This window comes from Neopelma chrysocephalum, unplaced genomic scaffold (assembly GCF_003984885.1).
Source record: "Neopelma chrysocephalum unplaced genomic scaffold, ASM398488v2 Primary Assembly neopelma1_166, whole genome shotgun sequence".
Lineage (NCBI taxonomy): Eukaryota > Metazoa > Chordata > Aves > Passeriformes > Pipridae > Neopelma > Neopelma chrysocephalum.
In genome coordinates, this window is record NW_020897828.1 from 2,077,848 (window position 1) to 2,101,485 (window position 23,638).

Below are 23,638 nucleotides of genomic sequence, written 5' to 3' on the forward strand. Positions count from 1 at the left end.
TGATGATGATGATGATGATGATGATGATGATGATGATGATGATGATGGAAACCAGTGGACCCCAAAATGCTTTGCACGGTTGTGATCACAGATCAGCTCTTAAGAGGGTGGGAAAAGGATTTATGATTTATGATTTGTGCTTTTCCTGGGGAGAAAGTGCTCCAGCAGGTGGGACATCCCTCCTGTGCTCCCCCTGTGCTGTCCCTGTGGCTGCTGGTTGACACTCAGAGGATCCCAGTGCAGAGGGATCTCCAGGGAACAGGTAGAAATGTGTTCCTTCAGTCATTCCAGTTGAATTTGGATGTGGAAATTTGAAGGGATCTGCACTGCCTCTCTTCCCAGCTCAGTGTTTGTTGTCCTCACCTGTGCCAGAGCTTTAACACCTTAAAATCCATTGTTTTCCCTGCAAAGAAACATCATGCCAGGGCTTTTTCCATACCTAGGTGTATTTCCCAATGGATATTTGTCAATTAGTGTGCTTGAGTGAGAGAGAAACACCATCAACACCTTGCTTTGACCTTTCCCAGGGAGTTTTGCAAAGTGCTTCATCCCCCAAAAACGACCTCTTAGTGCCGAGGCATCCTCGGGATTGGCTGCTCTGGATGGATTTCTGTGGTTTTCCAGAGGGTTTGGTTTGAATGAAAACGTGCAAAGTGGTGACTCAGCAGCCTGATTTGCTCAGGGATGCCAGTGAAACCCAGTCATCCAGCTTGGAATCTCCCCTGCCATCCCTAGAGCTGAGTCTCTCCCTGCTAAAACCAGGGATGTGTCCCTGGGACGAGCTGAAATTTGGGAAGCAGCAAGTCAGGTCACTCAGCATCAGCTGTTACCATCAGAATTCAGGTTCATGGGGAGATGCAGCCAAAAAACAGTGTGTGGACAGTGTTCATTTTAGTAGGTGCTGTTCCTGGTGGTGTTTTCCCTCTGTTCTTCCACCCAGAATGAAATGGTTCAGTGTTGGGGTTTTGGAAAGAAATGGTTTCTGTGAATCAAAATAAGTTCTTGTTTTTGGCATTGATTTTTAAGAGCAGGGTGCTCTTCCTTGCAAGCAGAAAAGGTTATATCGTTTACCTAAGGCAAGACAAAGTTACATTCTTTTATTCCTGAGGTTTAGAAGGTCTTTGGTTTAGTGAAATCTGTGGCAAATCTGCTGGTTTTCAGGTGTGTTTGAGAAGTCATCAGAGATTCATGGAATGGTTTGGGTTGGGAGGGACCTTAAAGATCATCTATTTTCACCCTCTGCCATGGGCAGGGACACCTTCCACCACACCACGTTGTTCCAATCCTATCCAACCTGGCCTTGGATACTTCCAGGGATCCAGGGGCAGCCACAGCTTCTCTGGGAAATCTCTCCACCCTCCCAGGGAAGGATTTCTTCCCAATATCTAATCTAAACCTACTAAAAACCTCCTGATTTTTACTCCTGGCAATCTGCACAAAGAGAAGGTGGAAGGACCACCCAGCCCCTTCCCTGCCCGGGTGGAGGATCCAACCCAGCCCCTCACAATCCCATCTCTCCCTTCCCTGCCCTGCAGAGTGAACCCCTTTGGGTCTCTCCTGTGCTCCTGTGAGAGAAAACCCAGATATTTTTGTGGCTGCTCAGCAGCCAGACACGAGGTGGGTGGAGGTGTGGGTGGCACACTCACATTCCTCGGCTTCTTGGGAACTCTCAACTTCTTGGGAACTCTCAATTTCTTGGGAACTCTCGGTGCTCGGCAGAGTATCGGGTTTAACACCAAGGATCCCTCTTCCCTGGCTCCCTGTGGAAGTCCCTCTCCTGCCCAGCAGCAGATCCGTGGGTTTTCATGCCCAGCCATGGATCCAGCTGCTCTCCCCACAAACAGCTTTGCTCTTTACAAACAGCATTTTAAAGGTTTTCACCCCAGGATGCAGCCCAGGAAGAGACAGTGATGGAACCACTGAGGTTTCCTCATGGATACCCTCCTGTTCTCCTGGTTTCCCTTTCCCCCTGGATCCACAATGTGTGTTCTCCATTGAGAACCTTGAGGTTTGTGGTCACTGCCCATAAAATAAACCCCAAACTGAAGCTCCCTCGTTTGGGACCATCTCTGCTGTAGCCTCCTTTTGACTTCCAGGGCTCATCTTTTCAGGGTCAGTGGGGAAAAAGGGAAAGGGTGGGAAAGGGAATAGGGTGGGAAAGAGCTCCAGCACCATCATTTTTCCACAGAATCACAGAATATCCCGAGTTGGAAGGGACCCACAAGGATCCCTGAGTCCAACTCCTGGCCCTGCACGGGTTTTCCTTGGTGTTCAAAGTGTGATTGGATTTAGGGCTGATCCCCTCTGTGACCTCTTGGGAGTTGGGATATTTGATGTTTTTCCTGTTATTATTTTTGTTTATTACATTTCCGAGCAGAGGGCTACAAACAAACATGGCCAGAAGGTCAAGGAGGGGGAATTGGGGTTGTTCAGCCTGGAGATGTGAAGCTTTGGGGTGACCTAATTGTGGCCTCCCAGGACTTGAAGGGAAGTTACAGGAAGGATGGAGAAAGATTATTGCCAAGGGATGAAGGGACAGGACAAGGGGGAATGGCTTTAAACTGACAAAAAGCAGGGTTAAATGGGATATTGGGAAAGAATTCTTGACTGTGAGGGTGGTGAGGCTCTGGGATAGAATTCCCAGAGAAGCTGTGGCTGCCCCTGGATCCCTGGAAGTGTCCAAGGTCAGATTGGATGGGGCTTGGAGCAACCTGGGCTGGTGGAAGGTGCCCCTGCCCATGGCAGGGGGTGGGACTGTATTATTTTAAGGTCCCTCCCAACCCAAACCATTCCATGATTTTGTGATTCCAGGAGAACTTCTGAACATCTCATTGCTGTAACTTTCTGCCCATCTTTGCATCCTGAACCACTTCTGGAAACTGGAAACAACCGGGAAGTTTCTAATGGAACTTTCTCCCTGGAGAGAGCACAGAGTGGTTTTTATAGAGGCAAAAAACAAGGCATAAAAACCCCCAGACATTGCTAAATTCCAAGCCTTAAACTCTGCTTTAACTCACACCAGCAGGAATCACAAGTTACTCCTCTATTTCTCCAAACCCAATTATCTTTCTGTAAAAAAAACCCCAAAACTGACTCAAAAATAGACATCTCAGGATTTAAAGGGGCAGGTTGCCACGCCACTAAACCACTGTTTATTTGTTGAGGTTTTCATCTAGAAAAGGCTCGAGGTTAATTTTAACTTCCCGTTTTCCCAAGTCTCGACTCCGAGCTTGAAGCCTCTCATGTCAGGGAGTCAAAGGGACCATAAATCGCCTTTAATCGAGTTTTCTGCTTCTTTCATATCACAAGGGGAGGCAGAAAAGTCCACCTGTTCACTTGAAAGGTTTAATCCACAGAAGAAAAAGGGAGACAGGAGGGGAGGTGGAGCCTCCACCACATCACACATGGTTTGAGTTGAGTTGAAAAATCACTTTGTGCCCAGAGCCAAGCGTGTAATGTCTGAGGGTTTGACCTCCACGCATGGAATGAGGAGATCCAGGGAAAGCTCCGACCTCAACTCACCCCTTCCTCTGTGCAGAGGGGAAAAGAAAACAGGCAGAGCCATGTGAGTTGTGCTGAGGTGCTTTTTAGACCCTCCACAACCACTGAAGTCTTATACATAATAAATATAAATATATATATTTATATTATTTTATATCTATTTTATATATTTATAATATTAAGTATATTAAATAAACATTAAATTTATAATATTATATTTATATATGATATTTATAATATTAAATAAATATAAAATATATTTTATATATTTTATATCTATTTATATCTATCTATAAATATCTATTTATATTATTTTATATCTATTTTATATATTTATAATATTAAATATATTAAATAAATATTAAACTTATAATATTATATGTGTATATTATATATTATATTTATAATATTAAATAAATATAAAATATATTTTATATATTTTATATCCATTTATATTATATCTATTTATAAATATATCTATTTATATTTATTATATATGTAATATATAATATTAATATATATTAATATTAATATATATCATAATATTATATATACTATACATTATATATTATATATTATATAGTATAATTATATGTTACATATTATATATTATTTATTATATATTATATATTTATATCTATATTATATATAATATATATTAAGTTCCTCCTAACACCAAGTTGAATTTTTGGCACTAAAATCCAAATTTCTGATTTTAATTTTAACCAGAGTAGGTCAATCTGTAACTCAAGAAATGAATGTAAGGTTCCTTTACAGCACTATTTTTTTTTCAGGGCCAGCAGAAAATATTTTAAATGCCACCAAGGCCAAGGATATTGTTTTGGAGCCGTTGAAATTGAGTTAATAAAATGCATAAATAAATGTCTAACCAGTGAGGTTAGGAATATCACCCCAAAAAACACGTGCTTACAATCACTTTATTACAATATAATTATAATATAAGTGATAAACACTATAAATACTATAAATATAATATATAAATATATAATAATTTTATTTATTTATTTATATTATTATATATTAATTTTTATATTATGGTATTATATTATTTATAAATTATTTATGTTTATAATAATTTATATAATACATACATATTACATAAAAATATATATTTATGTATTATATTTTATAAATGTTATATATTATATAGATACATATACTCTATATAAATATATAGTATTTAAATATATAGTATATAAATATATATAAGTATATACTATAAAAATATAAATATAAATATAAATATAAATATAAATATAAATATAAATATAAATATAAATATAAATAGATATAAATAGATGTAAAAATATATAAGTATATTCTATATATATAGTATATATATAAATATATTATTTATTATAAATAATAAAAATGAAAAAAAAACATAACTAATTTTTTTTCTTTTCAAATGAGCCCAAACAATGTTCATGGAATCACAGAATGGTTTGGGTTGAAAGGGACCTTAAAGACCATCCAACCCAGTCCGTGCCATGGGCAGGGACACCTTCCACTATCCAAGGTTGCTCCAAACCCCATCCAACCTGGCCTTGAACATTTTCAACTTTTTTGCCAAATTTTTGAATGTTTTGAAGTGGTGATTTAATAATTACCCATAGATTAAAAAAAAAATTATAAAATAAAATTATAAAAAAAGAAAGAATCACTTCAATCACCTCAAGCTCCACGCTTCTGGTTCTTTTTTACGCTTTTATAGCCTTAAAACACCCGAGTTCTCTCTTTTTTCTCACATTTTGTAACCTTATATGTTAAGTTTCACCTGGGACCACACTTTTATGGCCAAACCTGAAATCCCTGGAAACCAGAGGCTGCAATAAAACCACTGACAGGTCTCGATAGCAAAGCGAGGGAGATCATTTCAAGCTCAGCTCTTTGAATTAGCCCGAAACACAAGGGTTGGGGGGATTATTTTGTTCCAAGCCGGGCCTTTTGTCTCCCTCCAGGTGCAACAGGCTCTGTTCAGGAGACGTTTCAAGGTCCTTTTGCTCTCGTAATCTTGTTCCACCAAAAAACAGCCCCAGGTTTATCAGGAGCTCCCGGGAGCGGCTGAAACGCGGGAGGGGAGTCAAGGGCAGCCTTTAAACCCAGGGAATTCTGGCGGTTTTGTTCCTCCTCGTGCTCCAATTTGGGATATTTCCACACTTGGGGTGTTCAGCTGGAAAGAGGAGGTTGAGGGGAGACCTCACTGCAGGTACAAGTTCCTTCAGGAGGGGCAGAGGAGGGGTAGGACTGAGCTCTGCTCGCTGGGAGCAGGGACAGGACCCAGGGAAGGGCTGGAGCTGGGACAGGGCAGGCTCAGGGTGGATCTCAGGACAAGGTTCTTCCCCCAGAGGGTGGTTGGGCACTGCCCAGGCTCCCCAGGGCAGTGGGCACAGCCCCAAGGCTGCCAGAGCTCCAGGAGCTCCTCTTCCAGAGGAAGAGAGAGAGAAAGAGAGAGAGAGAGAAAGAGAGAAAGAAAAAAGAAAGAAAGAAAGAAAGAGAGAGAGAGAGAGAAAGAAAAAAGAAAGAAAGGAAGAGAGAGAGAGAAAAAAAGAGAGAGAAAGAAAGAAAAAAGAAAGAAAGAAAGAGAGAGAGAGGAAAAGAGAGAAAGAGAGAAAGGGAGAAAGAAAAAAGAAAGAAAGAGAGAGAGAGAGAAAAAGAGAGAAAGAAAGAGAGAGAGAAAGAAAGAAAGAAACAAAGAAAGAAAGAAAGAAAAAGAAAGAAGGAGAGAAAGAAAGAAAGGAAGAGAGAGGAAGAAAGAGAGAGAGAAAGAAAGAAAGAGAAAGAAGGAGAGAAAGAAAGAAAAAAAGAGAGAGGAAGAAAGAAAGAGAGAGAGAAAGAAAGAAAAGGAAAGAAAGAAAGAAAGAGAAAGAAAGCGAGAAAGAAAGAAAGAGAGAAAGAAGGATGATGCACATTTTGCTACTGGTCAGGGAAGATCCCCTTTAATGGATCCCCCTCTCCTGGATTGGGCACTCCAGGTGGGAATGAATTCCTGGAGCCTGCTCTGAGTGAGAGGCAGAGATGCTCTTTCTCCTCTCCCCTCCCTTCAATACCAGTAGCCACCAAACATCTCCCATGAGGGAGGGAAAAGGAAGGAGGTGAAGCCACCCTGGAGGTGTGGACCCAGAGCTGGAGTGCCAGGGCCACCAGGAGATCACAGAAAGTTCGTGGAGATTGAGATGCTTCCCCAAAATAATTTGCAAACCAAATTCTGTGGGGCTGGAAGGGATCCAGAAAAAAAACCAAAAGGAATTTTTATAGAGAGAAATATCTCTTCACTGAGAGTGCAAGATGTTTCTTCAATTCTCAGTTATTGCTCAGCAGAAAATAATTTTATATAACACCATGAGTAACCTCCACTCAGCTCAGTTTTCCTTTTTGAGGAGCAGGGTCAGGAGCTGCAGACTCATCCTGGGCTGTGTTTGTCGTGTCACAAACCCCAGTTTGCATCTGAAGAGGTCCTGTGAGCTGGATCAGCACTCACAAAACAATTCCTCTGCCATTCAGTCTCATGGGAGTCCACCCTGAGGGGAAACCCTTCCTTTCTCACACCCCGTACTAAGAATAAATATAAATATTATATATATATAATATATATAATTATTATATATAGTATATATAATAATTATATATATTATATATAATATATAGAATATATATAAAATATAATATATATATAATATATAATATATATAAACCTTCTGTTTCATAGAATCTTGGAATTGTGGTTGGGTTGGAAAGTACTTTAAAGATCATCCAACTCCAGACACTTTCCAGTAAAGAGGTTGTGGACTCCACAACCCTGGAAGTGTCCAAGGCCAGGCTGGACGGGGCTTGAAGCAACCTGGAATAGTGGAAGGTGTCCCTGCCCATGGCAGGGGGTGGCACTGGATTATTTTATGATCCCTCCCAACCCAAACCATTCTGGGATTTTTTGATTCCAGGAGAACTTCTGAACATCTCATTGCTGTAACTTTCTGCCCATCTTTGCATCCTGAACCACTTCTGGAAACGGGAAACAACTGGGAAGTTTCTAATGGAACTTTCTCCCTGGAGAGAGCACAGAGTGGTTTTTATAGAGGCACAAAATAAGGCATAAAAACCCCCAGACATTGCTAAATTCCAAGCCTCAAACTCTACTTTAACTCACACCAGCAGGAATCACAAGTTACTCCTCTATTCTTCCAAGCCCAATTATCTTTCTGTAAAAAATAAAAAACAAAACTGACTCAAAAATAAACAGGGCTTGGAGCAACCTGGGCTAGTGGAAGGTGTCCCTGCCCATGGCAGGGGGTGGCACTAAATCATCTTTAAGGTCCCTTTCAACCCAAACCATTCCATTATTCTATGACCTTACAATATAAAGATGTGCATAATAGAACTAAAGAACTTTAAGTTATTATATAGTTATTATATATGACCTATATTGCCCGTGGTTTTCCACTCAGTCATTTCATCCTGGGTGGAAACAGGCTCCTCACAGCAGCAGGTCTGTCTTCACTTGATTTGTAAACTCTGTAAAGCCATTTTTGGGTCCTCTCCAAGGGCTCCTGTGGACAGGGATGAAATTCTGTCGCTGTGACACATCAGCTCTGCCCAGACCTTGCTGGTTGTGCTGCTGGAGGGGGCAGGGGAATACCCAGGAGCAGCCTCAGGAATTCCTTGTGCCTGGTGTTAAAAATCTCTGTTCCCTGGGAGATTTCCCCTGGAGGAAGTGGAGGAAGGCCACCAGTTTGGCCAGTTTGAGATCCCACAGTTGGGATGTTGCAGAGGAATCGAGGCCTTACTTTGAAGGAGGGGTTGGCAGAGCCAGATTTACTCAGTTTGCCAAAAAACAGGCAGAGAGGGAGGACAATTCCAGTCAACAAGAGGTTCAGCACCAGGGAGGGAGCAGAACCATTTGTGCTGAAGGACATAAATGGTGGCCCAACAACAAGTTGTTCTCCAGTGAACTGACCATCGATGAATTCAGGCTGGCAACCAGAAGGTGGTTCCTGAGCATCAGAGCAGCCCTGGCTGAATCCCAGGAGCCTCTCAGGGATGGAAAGATGTAATTTAAGCTGGATCTTGCTCTGTAAATGCAGAGCACGAGGTGTGGCTGGGCTGCAGGGCTCAGGAGATGCTCTCTGGGCTCGTGTTTTCTTCCATTCAATCGATTCTTTGCACAACTGGCCTCGGTAAGGGATGTTTAATTCTCCAGGACAAGCTGGAGAACGTTTGGGATCTTCTCCCTGGAGTCCAGAGGAGAGCTGTTGAGTTGATCTGAGGGCTGGAGCACCTCTGCCATGGAGACAGGCTGGGGGAGTCGGGGCTGGTCAGACTGGAGAAGAAAAGGCTCCAGGGAGACCTCAGAGCTTCTTCCAGCTCCTAAAGGGGCTCCAGGAGAGATGGAGAGGGACTTGGGACAAGGGATGGAAGGACAGGACAAGGGGGAATGGCTTCAAACTGAAAAATAGGAGGTTTAGATGAGATATTGGGAAGAAATTCTTGGCTGTGAGGGTGGTGAGGCTCTGGGATAGAATTCCCAGAGAAGCTGTGGCTGCCTCTGGATCCCTGGAAGTGTCCAAGGCCAGGTTGGATGGGGCTTGGAGCAACCTGGGCTGGTGGAAGGTGTCCCTGCCCATGGCAGGGGGTGAAAACAGATGATCCTTGAGGTCCCTTCCAACCTAAACCATTCCATGATTCCATGATGATTCTTGACTATTATTTTAAGGTTCCTTCCAACCCAAACCATTCTGTGATTCCCAACTCTTTGCTCTGTTATATCCTGGTAACAAGTCAAACCTTTCCCTGTGAACTCCCACATGGAGCAGGTTCCTGGATCAATCCCACCCCTGGGGCAGGTTCCAGCCTCTCCAGGACTGGAATCCATCCTGCTGTTCCCTCCATGCCCCTTGAGGATCCATCCCCTTCAGCCACACTTTTGTGCCTCCTCCATGGGTTTCCAAGGTGAGGAAGCCAAATTCCCCAACTCCTGCCTGCAAAATCCAGGGAGCATTTCCAGCTCCAGGGCCTCAGCCCTGCTCAAGAGCCTCCCCTGGCTCCTCAAATTCAGGGGGGAAAAAACAAACAAACAAACAACCCCCCCCCCAACCAAAACAAACAAACAAACAAAAAAGAAAAAAACAAAAAAAAACAAAAAAAAAAACACAAAAAAAGCTAAAAAAAACCACAAAAAAACTAAAAAAAAAAAAAACAAAAACAAAAAAACCCCCCAAAACTAACAAAAAAACACAAAAAACCCAAACCAAACCAAAAAAAACCACAAAAAAACCAAAATACCCCACAAAAAATACCAAAAAAACCCCACCCAAAAACAAAAAAGAGAAATAAAAATTACCAAAACCCCCCCAAAAAAAACCCAAAACAACAAAAAACTCAAAACAAAAACAAAACAAACAAACAAAAAAAACCCAAACCAAACCAAACAAAAACCACAAAAAAACCCAAAATACCCCACAAATAATACCAAAAACCCCAAAAAAACACCCAAAACAAAAAACAAAAATAAAAATTACCAAACAAAAAAAAAATCAAAATAAACCAAAACCAAAAAAAAAACACCAAAAAAACCCCACAAACAAAAACGCAAAAAAACCCCAAACCCAAAAAAAAAAAATCCCCACAAAAAAATACCAAAACCAAACAAACAAACAAAAAAAAGGGTTTGAAATAGTTTCAGCTTTTTTCATCAACTTAAGGCACTAATGGAAAGAGTTGTGTAATGGTGGTTAATCCACGAGATTTCCAAGTGTCGATATATTCCAAAGATACCAATCTTTATATTCCGGTTCCCTGGCACTTCCTGACATTAAAAAAAAAGCAGTAGATAAGGCAACAAATATGTTTCTCAGTCCCCAAGCAACATCTTCACCTGCACAAATTTTTCTTCTGCTTTCCCCCCCTCACACCTTTTTTTTTTCATTTTACCCTCCACCCTGAGAGTCCTCAAGGAGGATTTTAAACAAAGAAAAGGAAATTAAGCAGAAATTCAGATATTTAGAGATCTGTGTTTTGTTCTGAGTTTTGCCAGGGTCGTTCTGTGATTGTTTTTGGGGAGCAATCAGGAGTTTGATTTTTTTCCAGAGTGTTTAGGAAAACTCAGCCTGGCAGAAAGGTGTCTTGGAGTGATTTTTGATAGTTCCCAAGCACCTAAGCCACGGAGAAATCAGTGAAAACTGTGGGGATGCCTTTGAAAATCCCTTTAAGCTGTCTCAGTGAGTCTTTAGGCAGCTTTAAAATTTGGCAGCTCATGCCCAGGCACAGTTTTATTTTTCATTAATCAGTCCATTTAGCACAGGAGCTGATGGATACTGCTGAGAGAAGAGGAGCTGGCAGGCAGGGACAAGCATCCCCTGCTCGGTTTTTAACTTGCACAGGGATCCTCTCTGGGTTGTTTTGTTGGATCATCTCCCACCCCACGTGCCAAAGTCCCTTCTCCACTATGCCACTGAAAAAGCAGAGCTGCTCCCTGACCCAATGCAGGAATTTTGATGCTCCAGCCCCGGTAGGAGGTATCCAAAGCCAACATCCCTGCTCCAGAGGCAGGTGCTTCCATGCCAGGGAAGCTGTGACTGCCCCTGGATCCCTGGAATTGTCCAAGACCAGGTTGGATGGAGCTCAGAGCAACCTGGGCTGGTGGAAGGTGTCCCTGCCCATGACAAGGGATTGGAATAAAATGATCTTTAAGATCCCTTCCAACCCAAACCATTCCATGATTCTGTGATCCTGAACTTTGGGTGATCATCAGTTTGACAGCATTTCACTGTTTGAGGCAGCTCCTCCTTAGTTTTTTGGTTATTTCCCCCCCTGGCCCTCAAAGCATATTCTCAACCTTTGAATGTCCCAATTGTGAGGAAGATTAAAAGCCCTGATTGCAAAACTCCAGCGAACGAAATCTCTCCGAGTTCTTTCCTGACAAACCCAGTTTCTTTCCATGGTGTTCTCCTCTTTAATCCCCTCTTGGCAGAACATGACATGTTTTGATACCGGGGCTCAAATTACCTTCCATGGTAAATAAAACAAACAAAAAATAAATAAGGGCTCCTTACCCTAAAAACAAACACCCACTGAAACCAGCTTGTTGTTCACCTGGTGCTGCCCAGGTGCCAGAAGATGCCACTCGGGTTTTGTAATTGAATGTGCCCTTTTCCCTCAAATACTGAATTGAGCATCTCCAGGCTTGAAATGTTGAGGGGTTGGAGCAGAGTCACCACAGGCACACGAGCTGTTTGCTCTGTAGAAAACAAAGGAGGAGGAAACGAGGAGACCAGAACCTCCTGAGTTTATTCCAGTGTTTGTTGGTGAGGTGAAAACCCCAACTCAGCGGGCAGAGCCCGCGTGGACTGGGGTGGTGCAGGCAGGTTTGGGTGAGGTGGAATCAACCCCTCTGGATCTTCTGGAGGCTGTCCGTGCTCGTGGCAGCCAAGGAGGACTGGCACAGTCTCTGCTTCCTTCCCCAGGGGGATTTCCTGGAGAAAAGGAGGCTCAGGGGGGACCTTCTGTCTCTCTCCAGCTCCCCGAAGGGAGGGTGGAACTAGAGCGGGGTTGGTTGGAACATGGGACAGGAGGAGAGGGAACGGCCTCCAGCTGTGCCAGGGGAGACTCAGGTTGGACATCAGGAGGAATTTCTCCCTGGAAAGGGTGGTGAGGCCTTGGCAGGGGCTGCCCAGGGAGGTTTGGAGTGCCCAGCCCTGGAGGTGTCCCAGGAAGGCCTGGCCGTGGCACTCAGTGCTCTGGGCTGGGGGACAAGGTGGGGATGGGGCACAGGGAAAACTGGATGACCTCGGAGCTCTTTTCCAACCTCAGTGATTCTGGGATTTATCCACGGGGTGGGGGGCTCCTTTCAGAGCCCCAGATGCAGCCTTGCCCCCCTCTCTCTCCCTCTCTCCCCCTTCTCTCCCCCTTTTCTCCTCCTCCTCTCCCACTGTCGTGCCTTTAACAAGACGTTGCGTCAAAGCCGCTCTTCCCCGACCATCCCACGTGGCTGGAGGGCTCACAGGGCTCCTTTCATCCCACTGAGTACACACTACACCCTGAGCAAACTTCATTTATAAGTTTTCCCTGTGTATTCAGCCTATTATGACCCCAACAAACGGAGGTTGTTCGCAGGCAGAGAACAATGGGCCGGGATGTGCCGGGTGAGGCAATCCAGGGAAATGCACATTAGAGAGTCAACCAGCCCATCAGCTCCAGCCTATTTGTACATTTTCAGCCTATTTATACAACCTTTCTTCTGGAAAACAGAAGCATGTTAAAGAGGTCCATTAAAAAATGGTGGGTTTGCTTTCAGCTCGGGCTCGATTTCCAGCGAGAAGGGTCTGGGCCTTGTCTCAGAGTTTTCCTTCCTTGGTCTGATCCTCAGCCCAAGCTCAGTGATTCTGATGTTTTCCAGCACTTGGTGCTCAACTTCAGGCACTTTAAGGGAGCCTGGATATCTGCAAAAAGAGATGTTTTGAATGTTTTTGATTAGAGACCCCTAAAATGGGACTGGATCACCTGACAGGCTTTAGAATATAAACCACTGGAGTCAGCATCCTCTGCATGGAATCCAGGATGGTTTGGGTGGGAAGGGAGCTTAAAATAATATAGTCCCACCCCCTACCATGGGCAGGGACACTTTCCACTATCCCAGGTTGCTCCAAGCCCCATCCAACCTGGTCTTGGACACTTCCAGGGATCCAGGGGCAGCCACAGCTTCTCTGGGCAACCTGTGCCAGGGCCTCCCCACCCTCACAGCCAACAATTCCTTCCACATATCTCATCTAAACCTACTGATTTTCAGTTTGAAGCCATTCTTCCTTGTCCTGTCACTCCAAGCCCCTGGAAATAGTCTCTGTCCATCTTTTTTGTAGCTCCTTCATGTTCTGGAAGGCCACAATTAGGCCACCCCAGAGCCTTCTCTTCTCCAGGCTGAACAATCCCAATTTTTCTAAGCTTTTTCCATGTTTGATTACAATTATCAGAGCTTTTAGACATGACTTGGTGAGTTTAGCTTCTTGCAGATGAAATTCAGGTGGTCATTCCCGACAAAAAAACAACAGAAACCAAGATTCCTTTACACATCAAGTTGCTGCAAATTTGCTCCATCCTTTGGCCTGTAAGAAAGACAACATTTTTTTTTAAATGTTCATTTTATTAATGCAGTGCTGATTTACAGCTTGGCCGAGCCGAGGTAACATTGGTGCTGGTTTCAGTTCTCATTGCATAAGGTATATTTTAATTTTCAAAGCCCCAAGCCCCAACAATGATCCTCGTCCTGCAACAAAGCATGAGAACAGCTGCTCAAAAGAACAAGGCCCTTTGATATCCCTGGGACCTACATAAACATGAGCAATTTTCCATGCAAAACCCTTTGCAAATTCGAACTCGGTATTAATTAGTTCACGGGGGAAGGAATCCACCAGCAAACAAAGTGCTGCTCTGCCACAATTTATAAAGGTGAGCACTTCTGCCAACCTGAAGAGGAACGCTGGGAAAGTGGCCTGGAGGGAAAAAGCCCTGGGGGTGCTGGACAACAGCTCCTGGACACGAGCCTGGGTGTGCCCGGGGGGCAAGAGGGCAATGGAAGCTGGGTTGGATCAGGGATAGTGTGGGCACAGCCCAGGACAGGGATTGTTCCCTGTGCTGGCACTGCTGAGGGACCTCCAGGGCTGTGTCCAGGTCTGGAACCTCATGGAAGAGAGACATGGAGGGGCTGGAGCGTGTGCAGGGAAGGGAACGGAGCTGGGGAAGGGGCTGGAGCAGCAGGAGGGGCTGAGGGAGCTGGGGGGGCTCAGCCTGGAGCAAAGGAGGCTCAGGGGGGACCTTCTGATCTGCAACCCCCTGACAGGAGGGGGGAGCCGGGGGGGGGGTCGGGCTCTGCTCCCAGGGAACAAGGGACAGGAGGAGAGGGAACGGCCTCCAGCTGGGCCAGGGGAGGCTCAGGTTGGACAGGAGGAGGAATTTGTTGCTGGAAAGGGTGGTGAGGCCTTGGCAGGGGCTGCCCAGGGAGGTTTGGAGTGCCCAGCCCTGGAGGTGTCCCAGGAAGGCCTGGCCGTGGCACTCAGTGCTCTGGGCTGGGGGACAAAGTGGGATCAGGCACAGAGGGGACTCCACGGTCTTGGAGCCCTTTTCCAACCTAAAGGGTTCTGTGAAAAGGGAGGGAGACATTTCAAGATGTGCCAACTAACACCCACCCAGGTACAAATGGATCCCCTGTGTCTTGCCATTTTTACTCCTCCTCCTCAAATACTCTTTGGAAAAGTTTTCCCTCAGCTCCCACAGCTTTGAAGCCATATCTGGGTGTCTGTTCCAGGGTCTTGTGTCCAGGGTGGTCTCTGTTTTCCCAAGCCCTCTCCCCCTGCCTGGGCCAGCAGGGAGGAGCTGCAGGTGGAACTGGGGGACCTCTCTTGCCCTCCCTGGGGTGACTAAAGAGGCCAGACCTAGAGCAGGGACTAAGTTGAAGCAGGTGAGAGAAGTAAAGGCAGAGAGGAGAAGAGTGTGAAAACAGGTTTACCTGGAAAAGTGAAGGGAAAACATCCATGGGGAAAAAAAAAAGAGAGAGAGACAAAGGAAAAGAGAGAGAGAGAAAAAGAGAGAGAAAGAGAGAGAAAGAGGGGAAGAGAAAACAGAGAAAGAAAGAGAAAGAAAGAAAGGAAGGAAGAAAGAAAGGAAGAAGGAAAGGAAGAAAGGGAGAAAGGGAGAGAGAAAGAAGGAGAAAGAAAGAAAGAAAAAGAAAAAGAAAGAAAGAAAGAAAAAGAAAAAGAAAGAAAGGAAGAAAAGAAGGAAGAAAGAGAGAAAAAGAGAGAGAGAGAGAAATAAAAGAGAGAAAGAGAGAAAGAAAGAAAGAGAGAGAGAGAAAGAAAGGGAAGAAAGAAAGAGAAAGAAAGGAAGAAAGAGAAAAAGAGAGAGAGAAATAAAAGAGAGAGAGAAAGAAAGAAAGGAAGAGAGAAAGAAAGAGAGAAAGAGAGAGAAGGAAAAAAGAAAGAAAGAAAGGAAAGAACGAGAAAAAGAGAGAGAGAGAAATAAGAGAAAGAGAGAAAGAAAGAAATAAAGAGAGAAAGAAAGAGAGAAAGAGAGAGAGAAAGAAAGAAAAAAAAGAAAGAAAGAAAAGAAAGAAAGAAAGAGAAAGAAAGAAAGAGAGAAAAAAAGAAAGAAAAAAATAAAAAAAAGAAAGAAAGAAAAGGAAAAGAAAAGAAAAGAAAAGAAAAGAAAGAGAGAAAGAAAGAAAGAAAAGAAAGAAAGAAAAAGCAAAGGAAGGCCAGCTGTGCTAATCCCTGTGCTTGTTTGATCATGTTCAGAGCCTCCCAGGCTCCCATGGCAGGGAACAGTTTTGTTTCGGGAGGGTGGTGCAAACCGAGCTCCCGTCCATGTGATTTTTTTGTGTTTGTACATTAAACATTTCCCCGAGATGTAATTCCTTCCCTCCTGCCCTCGGAATAAAGCGACTGCAGGAGCCAGGCTGCCTCCAAACCAGCCAGCAAAGGAGGGCTGTTGGGGCAAGATGGGGCAGCAGCAAATGTGCCTGGGCCGGCTGCTCCACCCAGCCTCTCTCATCTTTACATGTGAAAAAAAATCATAATAATAATAATAAATGTTTCCAATAAGCGCAAGAGGCCAGGTCTGATGAGCACAGACGGTCTGCAGGCACCTGCCCAAGGAGCTGAGGGTTGGCTGGTACATCCCCAGCTGATTTATGTTGTGTGTGTGTGTGTGTCTTAAGCCTTAAATTGTTGAGTCTCTGGCTGGCTGGGGTATGTTTGCAGCTCCCAGGGCTGGCTCTGATACCGGGGGCTGAATCCATTCCAATCTCACACCTGTCTGAGACAATGAGGGCCTTGTTGGGCTCCCATCCCCACCAAAGGGCTGTCACACCGCTTGTTTTTCACGTTGGAAGGAGGGGAAAGAAAATAAAGGGAGGGTTGAGGGAAGACTGTCTCCTCACAGGACATGTTCCCTTTTAAATTTGTGGGAAAATGGGTATAAAATCCTGAAGGGAAAGCTGTCTCCTCACAGGACATGTTCCCTTTTTTTCTTTGTGGGAAAATGTGTGTACAATCCTGAAGGGAGCCCAGGAGAAAGATTGGCGTGACAGGACAAGGGGGAACAGCTTAAAAATGAGAGAAGGTTTAGATTAAATATTAGGTGTTTGCCTTGGTTGCTCGTCTTTGCCCTCGTGGTCTCCCTTCATCCACTCTTCCTCCTCCAGTTCTGCAGCGCAGATGTCTCAGATGTGCATCCTCTGGAAACTGGAGTGTTTAATAACCTTTTCCTGCCCTTTCTGGTGTGTTGTTCTGCCTGCTGGGAGTGGGGGGCAGAGGGATTCAGGCCCGTCCTGGGCAGGTGTTTCTTCATTTTCTGTGTTAATGTAAAGAATCTACATATTCGTGGTGAAGCTGGGGAAGAGTTTGGAGGATCAGTCCTGCGGGGAGGGGCTGAGGGAGCTGGGGGGGCTCAGCCTGGAGCAAAGGAGGCTCAGGGGGGACATTCTGGCTCTGCAACCCCCTGACAGGAGGGGGGAGCCGGGGGGGGGTCGGGCTCTGCTCCCAGGGAACAAGGGACAGGAGGAGAGGGAACGGCCTCCAGCTGTGCCAGGGGAGGACGTGAGGAGGAATTTCTTCACCCCTGAAAGGATTTGCCTGTGAAAAGGGATATTAGAGCTCTCCTGGAGCACCTGGAGAGGGAACAACACACAGGAAAAAACCAGGACTTTATCAAAGGATGATGTTGATATTGGGAGAAATGGAATTCTGTTGGCCACAGGTAGATTTAGGTGGGAAACCACGGAAGATTCCCAGCCCTCCGAGGCCTGAGGCTGTGGCACAGAATTCCAGGAGGAGCAGGAGGGTGACCAGGTGTGGAAAGGTTTAATTTAAAGAGGCTCAGGGGGGACCTTGTGGCTCTGCAACCCCCTGACAGGAGGGGGGAGCCAGGGGGGGTCGGGCTCTGCTCCCAGGGAACAAGGGACAGGAGGAGAGGGAACGGCCTCCAGCTGTGCCAGGGGAGGCTCAGGTTGGACAGGAGGAGGAATTTCCTCCTGGAAAGGGTGGTGAGGCCTTGGAAGTGGAATCCCCATCCCTGGAGGTGTCCCAGGAAGGCCTGGCCGTGGCACTCAGTGCTCTGGGCTGGGGGACAAGGTGGGGATGGGGCACAGGGTGGACTGGATGATCTTAGAGGTCTTTTCCAACCTCAGCAATCCTGGGATTCTGTGACTTTTCCAGCAATCTCCACTCTTTGCTCCCAACACCTTTTTGAGCAGGAAGGGGCGAAAGGAGAACAGGAGGTTCTGCCGCCCTGCTCGTGCCCAGGGAGTTTGGAAAGGTTCCCAATTCCACCAAAACACCCCTTTTTGGCCAATCTTTTTTTGCCCTACTAACCAGGCCAGCTGAGGATCTGCCCTTCCACCTTGTTGGGGTAGTCCTGAGCATAAAAATAAACGATTAAACCGAGTAATGAGCGAACCCAAAGGCAGCTGGGAAAGGATCCTTCTGTTGGTACTTGCACACCTTTGTTGAAGAATCCAGGGAAAGGCCCCGGGGTGATGAAATGCAGACGGGAGCACGATGTTATCTCCACTCAGGAACCTTCTCCCAGTCCAGTGGTGGCCACTCTCCAGCTCTGCTGAGTTCAGACACACTGGGTAGGGAGCAGAAACGGGGCTTCCAGTCTTCAGTAAACAGCATTTTCCCGCCTCGGGGCCCAAATCCTTCCAACATTTGCCTGGGTAATTGTCTGGGTTTGCCTCCTGGTGCCTCATCATCAGCTTATCTGGGAGTTCAGACTAAACGAGGGCGTGAGGGATGGGGGGAAGAGCTGCTGGAGGACAGGGGGAATAAACCCTTTCATATTTAATTCACTGGCAGGAGGGACTCGGTGTGATTGCAGCTCAACGATCATTTTCGGATCACCACGGCGGGGGAAAAAATGAGTAATGCAGCATCTTAATTTAAACAGATTAAAGAGCTGCACAAATACTATGAAGGGGTTTTTTTCTCTTTGGCTCCTCTGGCGGCCTGGAAATATCAACAACTGCAAAACAACAACAGCAAATATGTAATTTCTGGTCGAATTCAAGTGAATTGTTTCCAAATGTTGACGATTTTTTTAAATTGTGGAACTGTAGACGTGAAAAAATATTTCAATCATGGCAATTTCTGAAGTTTTTTACCCCCCTGACCAAACCAACAGCCCATAATCTACAGTAACCTTGGGGGTTTTTTTGCCATTGCATTGGATTTTTACATTAAACATCTGAATGTTTGGTCTGCCCCTTATTTAAATAATTATTTAATATTTGCTTACGGATCAAGATTATGTTTAGCTTTGAGTTAGTTTCCTAAAGGGGGAAAAAGTTCCTTTTAGTCATAATGATGACTTGTGACTCTCTGTGCCACAGCTGTTTGAAAGTGCTCAGCTCAGCACATTCAGGGCGGCTCAGCCACGTTCAGCTGAGTTTTCTAAAAAGTTTTTGATGTTTCAGAGGTTCAGAACTGCTGAACAATAATTTTACACCGTATTTCAGAGCAGACAGGCTGGAAATTTGGAAAGAGCTCGTGGCAAGCCGGGCTTTTCAAGCCCCTCAGAAGAGTTTCGTGTCCAAAGGTCAATTTTTAGGTTGTTTAATACAGAAAGTGAAACAAAACTGTTATTTTTATAAAACACCACCCGTTTCCCAGCGCAAAAAAAAGGAATCTTCCTCGGCCTGGCAACACAACAGCACTTTGTTGGTTAATACTGGCAATTACTTTATTTCTTCCACACCAGGACATTTTGCAACATTTGACATGTGTTGACACTTCTTTTCTCTACAGGATTATAGTTTTCCTTCAACGCTGTTATTCCTCACTCCACCCATTGTGGTCACACCTACCTGCACATAAACCAGGAATGAGGGGCAGGACTCAGTGCACAAAATTTGGGGCAGCAGTGCAAGTGTCCAAGGTCTCTTTGAGCAGGGCAGGGATTGTCCCCCTGTGCTGGCACTGCTGGGGGACCTCCAGGGCTGTGTCCAGGTCTGGAACCTCGTGGAAGAGAGACATGGAGGGGCTGGAGCGTGTGCAGGGAAGGGAACGGAGCTGGGAAGGGGCTGGAGCAGCAGGAGGGGCTGAGGGAGCTGGGGGGGCTCAGCCTGGAGAAAAGGAGGCTCAGGGGGGACCTTCTGACTCCCTAAAATTCCCTGACAGGAGGTTGGAGTCAGGGGAGTTGGGCTCTGCTCCCAGGGAACAAGGGACAGGAGGAGAGGGAACGGCCTCCAGCTGGGCCAGGGGAGGCTCAGGTTGGACAGGAGGAGGAATTTGTTGCTGGAAAGGGTGGTGAGGCCTTGGCAGGGGCTGCCCAGGGAGGTTTGGAGTGCCCATCCCTGGAGGTGTCCCAGGAAGGCCTGGCCGTGGCACTCAGTGCTCTGGGCTGGGGGACAAGGTGGGGATGGGGCACAGGGGGGATCCATGGGCTGGGAGGGCTTTTCCAACCTCAGGGATTCTGGGATTCTGTCTGGTTGTCCAAGGCAAGATGCAGGGACATGTCCAGGAGTTGTCTCCCCCTGCTCTCCCTCCTGTCATCGCTACCCTGTTTTTGGGGCAGCCCCTCCCTGACTACCCTGATCCAGAGTGTGTGTCCAGGGTGTTACTGGCTGATCCCAGCCTTTTCCAAACCCTGCTCCTGCTTCTTCAGGGCTCTCACTTCTGGCACCTTGCTTTGGAAGGACCACCAAGGGGGTTCTGTGTGGGTTGACTTGCTGAGCTGCTGCTTGGCATCTTCAGTAACACCAGAGAGAAGCACTTTGACCTTCAAAGCTCCTGCTGCCCGAACCTTCTGCCCCACAGATTTAGAACAAACTCAATGGGAGCAGGGACAGGACCCAGGGAAGGGCTGGAGCTGGGACAGGGCAGGCTCAGGGTGGATCTCAGGACAAGGTTCTTCCCCCAGAGGGTGCTGGGCACTGACCAGGCTCCCCAGGGCAGTGGGCACGGCCCCAAGGCTGCCAGAGCTCCAGGAGGGTTTGGACAACGCTCTGAGGGACAGGGGGGAGTGTTGGGGTGTCCTAGGCAGGGCCAGGGCTTGGACTGGGTGATCCTTGGGGGTCCTTCCAGCTCAGGATATTCCATGATTCCATGAAATCCAGCAGAATTAGGTTTCACTGTGGGCAGCTGGTCGAGCTGGGCCCAGTGTGTGTGTTGAGCCTTTGCCATGATTGTGGTTCAGAAGGTTGAACATTGAGGTGAATCTTTACCTTCCTTTTAATCCTTCCTCCTCTGGCTGTGCCCCTGCAGCCCCTCTGGTTCAGGGGGTCAGGAGAGGTGTCCTGCAGGGCAGGTGGAACTGGAGGTGGCCCCAGAGCAGCAGGTCCTGCATTCCTGAGCCCCACAGGTCTTGGAAGGGAAGCAGAGCATTTCTTAATCGGCATTTTAAACGTATTTCTGACCTTGAAAGTCAAGCACACACTTCTGGGCTTGACCCATTTCCCATTTGGGTTTTGCAGATCTCCTCAGTACCAGCCTGAGAGTTCAGGGGAGCAGATCATTTAACAGGGTGTTCAACAGGTCTGGGTTAGTTCAGCTGCCACAACGAGCAGCAGTTTCTCAGTTGCCTCCTTTTAAAACAAAAAAAAAAAAAACACAACTCTGTGCGTCGCTCTAAGTCAAACTGACTTTACAGATCCATGTTCACATGAAGAAGACCTTACTTCACCTTGTAAATCAAAGCTGCACTCTGGAGAGAGGTTTCATACCAGTATCATTTTGCTCAAGGTGACCTCGGCTGATAAAGTATGAAGGTTGCATTTGATATGTCGCTGACTTCCTCTAAGTCAATAAAACGAAACCGGGGTGTCTTTAGATCATCAGAGATCTGCTCATTACCAAAAAAGTCGTTTTTAATCCTGATCTGTGATGGAATTTAAAAAGAATCCGAGCAGATTTCGTCCGCCCTCCTGAACGAGGGTTTGGAGGGTGACGCTTGTGTGCAGAGAGTGCCCCTGGATGAATTCTACTTTATTAGTTTCCAGGCTTTCTTCTGAGCACTTGGGATGAGATCATGAAAGTGTAAATGGCTGTTATCTTCAAAGGCCCCTTTTATACTGACAAAACTCCACCTTACCCGCTCGTATTAATAATCTATTGCAATCCTAATTAGTTCACATCAAGGTCAGTGTTTTGTGGGGGATAAAATGACTGTAAGCTCCAGAGAGCAAGTTTTTTTTCTTCCGCTGCTTTCATGTGGAAAAAGAGGAGGGAGCAGTGGAAGTGGAAAAGAAGAGACTGATATGAGGACTTTCTGTTTATCTGTAGGCTAAAGAGTTTGGATATGGAGTAATTAGTCCACATCATCAGGAGCAACCTGTAAAGTACCTGAGGCCACGTTGTAGTCATCCCTTTCTCACCCTGGCTCCCAGTGGATTGCAGAGGTTTCCTTATTCAACTCTGCTTTTCTTCTTTCTTTTTGTTGTTTGTTTTTTTTTTTGTAAGACATTGGGTTTTTTTCCAGTGGGAATAACCCATTCAAGGAACTTTCAGCCCCATATTTAATTGTCTTGAAATGTAGGCACAAAGCTGGGAGATGTTGCACTGTGACATGAGCTCATGACTGCCCAGGGAAGCTGTGGCTGCCCCTGGAAGTGTCCAAGGCCAGGTTGGACGGGGCTTGGAGCAACCTGGGCTGGTGGAAGGTGTCCCTGCCCATGGCAGGGGGTGGCACTGAAGATCTTTCAGGTCTGGGGCTGAGCACCAGGGGATGAGCAACCCTCTGCCAGGACCAGCAGGGTCAGGTCCAGCCCATGGGACTGGAATTTTTACCCTAGGAAGGTGCAGGTGATGCTGCACCTCTGTGCAGCTCTGAACTCCTCGATATAAGGATATAAAGCTCTTAGAGAGCTTCCAAAAAGGGCCACGAGGATGGTGAAGGGTCTGGAGGGGCCATTGAGGAGCAGCTGAGGGCACTTGGCTGGTGCAGCTGGAGCAGAGGAGCCCCAGGGCAGAGCTCAGCAGGGGCTGCAGCTCCTCCCGAGGGGCAGCTCCGACCTCTGGGAGCAGGGACAGGACCTAGGGAAGGGCTGGAGCTGGGACAGGGCAGGCTCAGGGTGGATCTCAGGGACAAGGTTCTTCCCCCAGAGGGTGGTGGGCACTGACCAGGCTCCCCAGGGCAGTGGGCACAGCCCCAAGGCTGCCAGAGCTCCAGGAGGGTTTGGACAACGCTCTGAGGGACAGGAGGGATTGTTGAGGTGTCCTGGGCAGGGCCAGGGCTTGGACTGGATGATCCTTGGGGGTCCCTCCCAGCTCAGGATATGCCATGATTCAACCATTTAATCCTATGTCTGCAAACAGTGACTCAGTTTGACTTCCAGGTCCTGGCCCAGGAAACATCTCTCCAGTTCCTTTAGTCTTGCTTCACCCCATAAAAGAGAATCTTCTGAGGTGTAACCAGGCTGGGATCCATTAGACATCTGTACATTGTGTGTCTCTGTCTGACACAGTCATCTGGTATCTCTGCAATCGAGGAGGGAAAACAGCTGTTCCTGGGCTGTGATTCACCCTCCTGGCTCGGCTGGGATTGTCTCCCTTAGGGTGAAACGACTTGCACCCCACAAGTGTCTGCTTCACCCTGCTGGCAACAAAGTCTGCAGTCTAGACAGGTAGCTCAGAGGTAGATACCTCACTGGGGATCTCTGGGGTGGGATGAATCCTCCTCCCCCAAGAGCTGGGACAGCAGGAGACAGCGCTTAGGAGACAATTACCAGCCCAGCTGAGTGTCTGTGTTTGCAGGGCACGATTTCCCTGCCCGAGGCAGGCTGAGAGGGTAACAAGATGGGCTAATTTGCTGCTCCTCCACGAGCATCGTGCCCCAGCACTTCAGGCAGGCTGCTTTCAGGGGGTGAGGCAACCAGAACAAACAAAGGAGATGCGTCTCCCCCGAGCTGTTTTTTCCAGGTGAACTTTCCCTGCTGGGGTGACACCGGGTGATTCTCACGTGCTCTGACTCAGCCCTGAGAGCTCTGCTCTGAACCAAAAGCCTCCTGCAGGCACCAGCTCTGCCTGCTGCCATGGATGGAAGGGATACCCTTCTCCAGGGGGATGGCAGGGATACCCTTCCTCAGGGGGATGGCAGGGATACCCTTCCTCGGGGGGATGGCAGGGATACCCTTCCT

General features: G+C 46.6%; 1 protein-coding gene across 1 annotated transcript in view; it reads left to right on the forward strand.

The window, feature by feature from the left end:
• The window catches only part of RUNX1 (runt related transcription factor 1), a 189,516-nt gene that overhangs the window by 151,164 nt on the left and 14,714 nt on the right, over nt 1-23,638 (forward strand). The gene's annotated exons all lie outside the window — the stretch shown is intronic.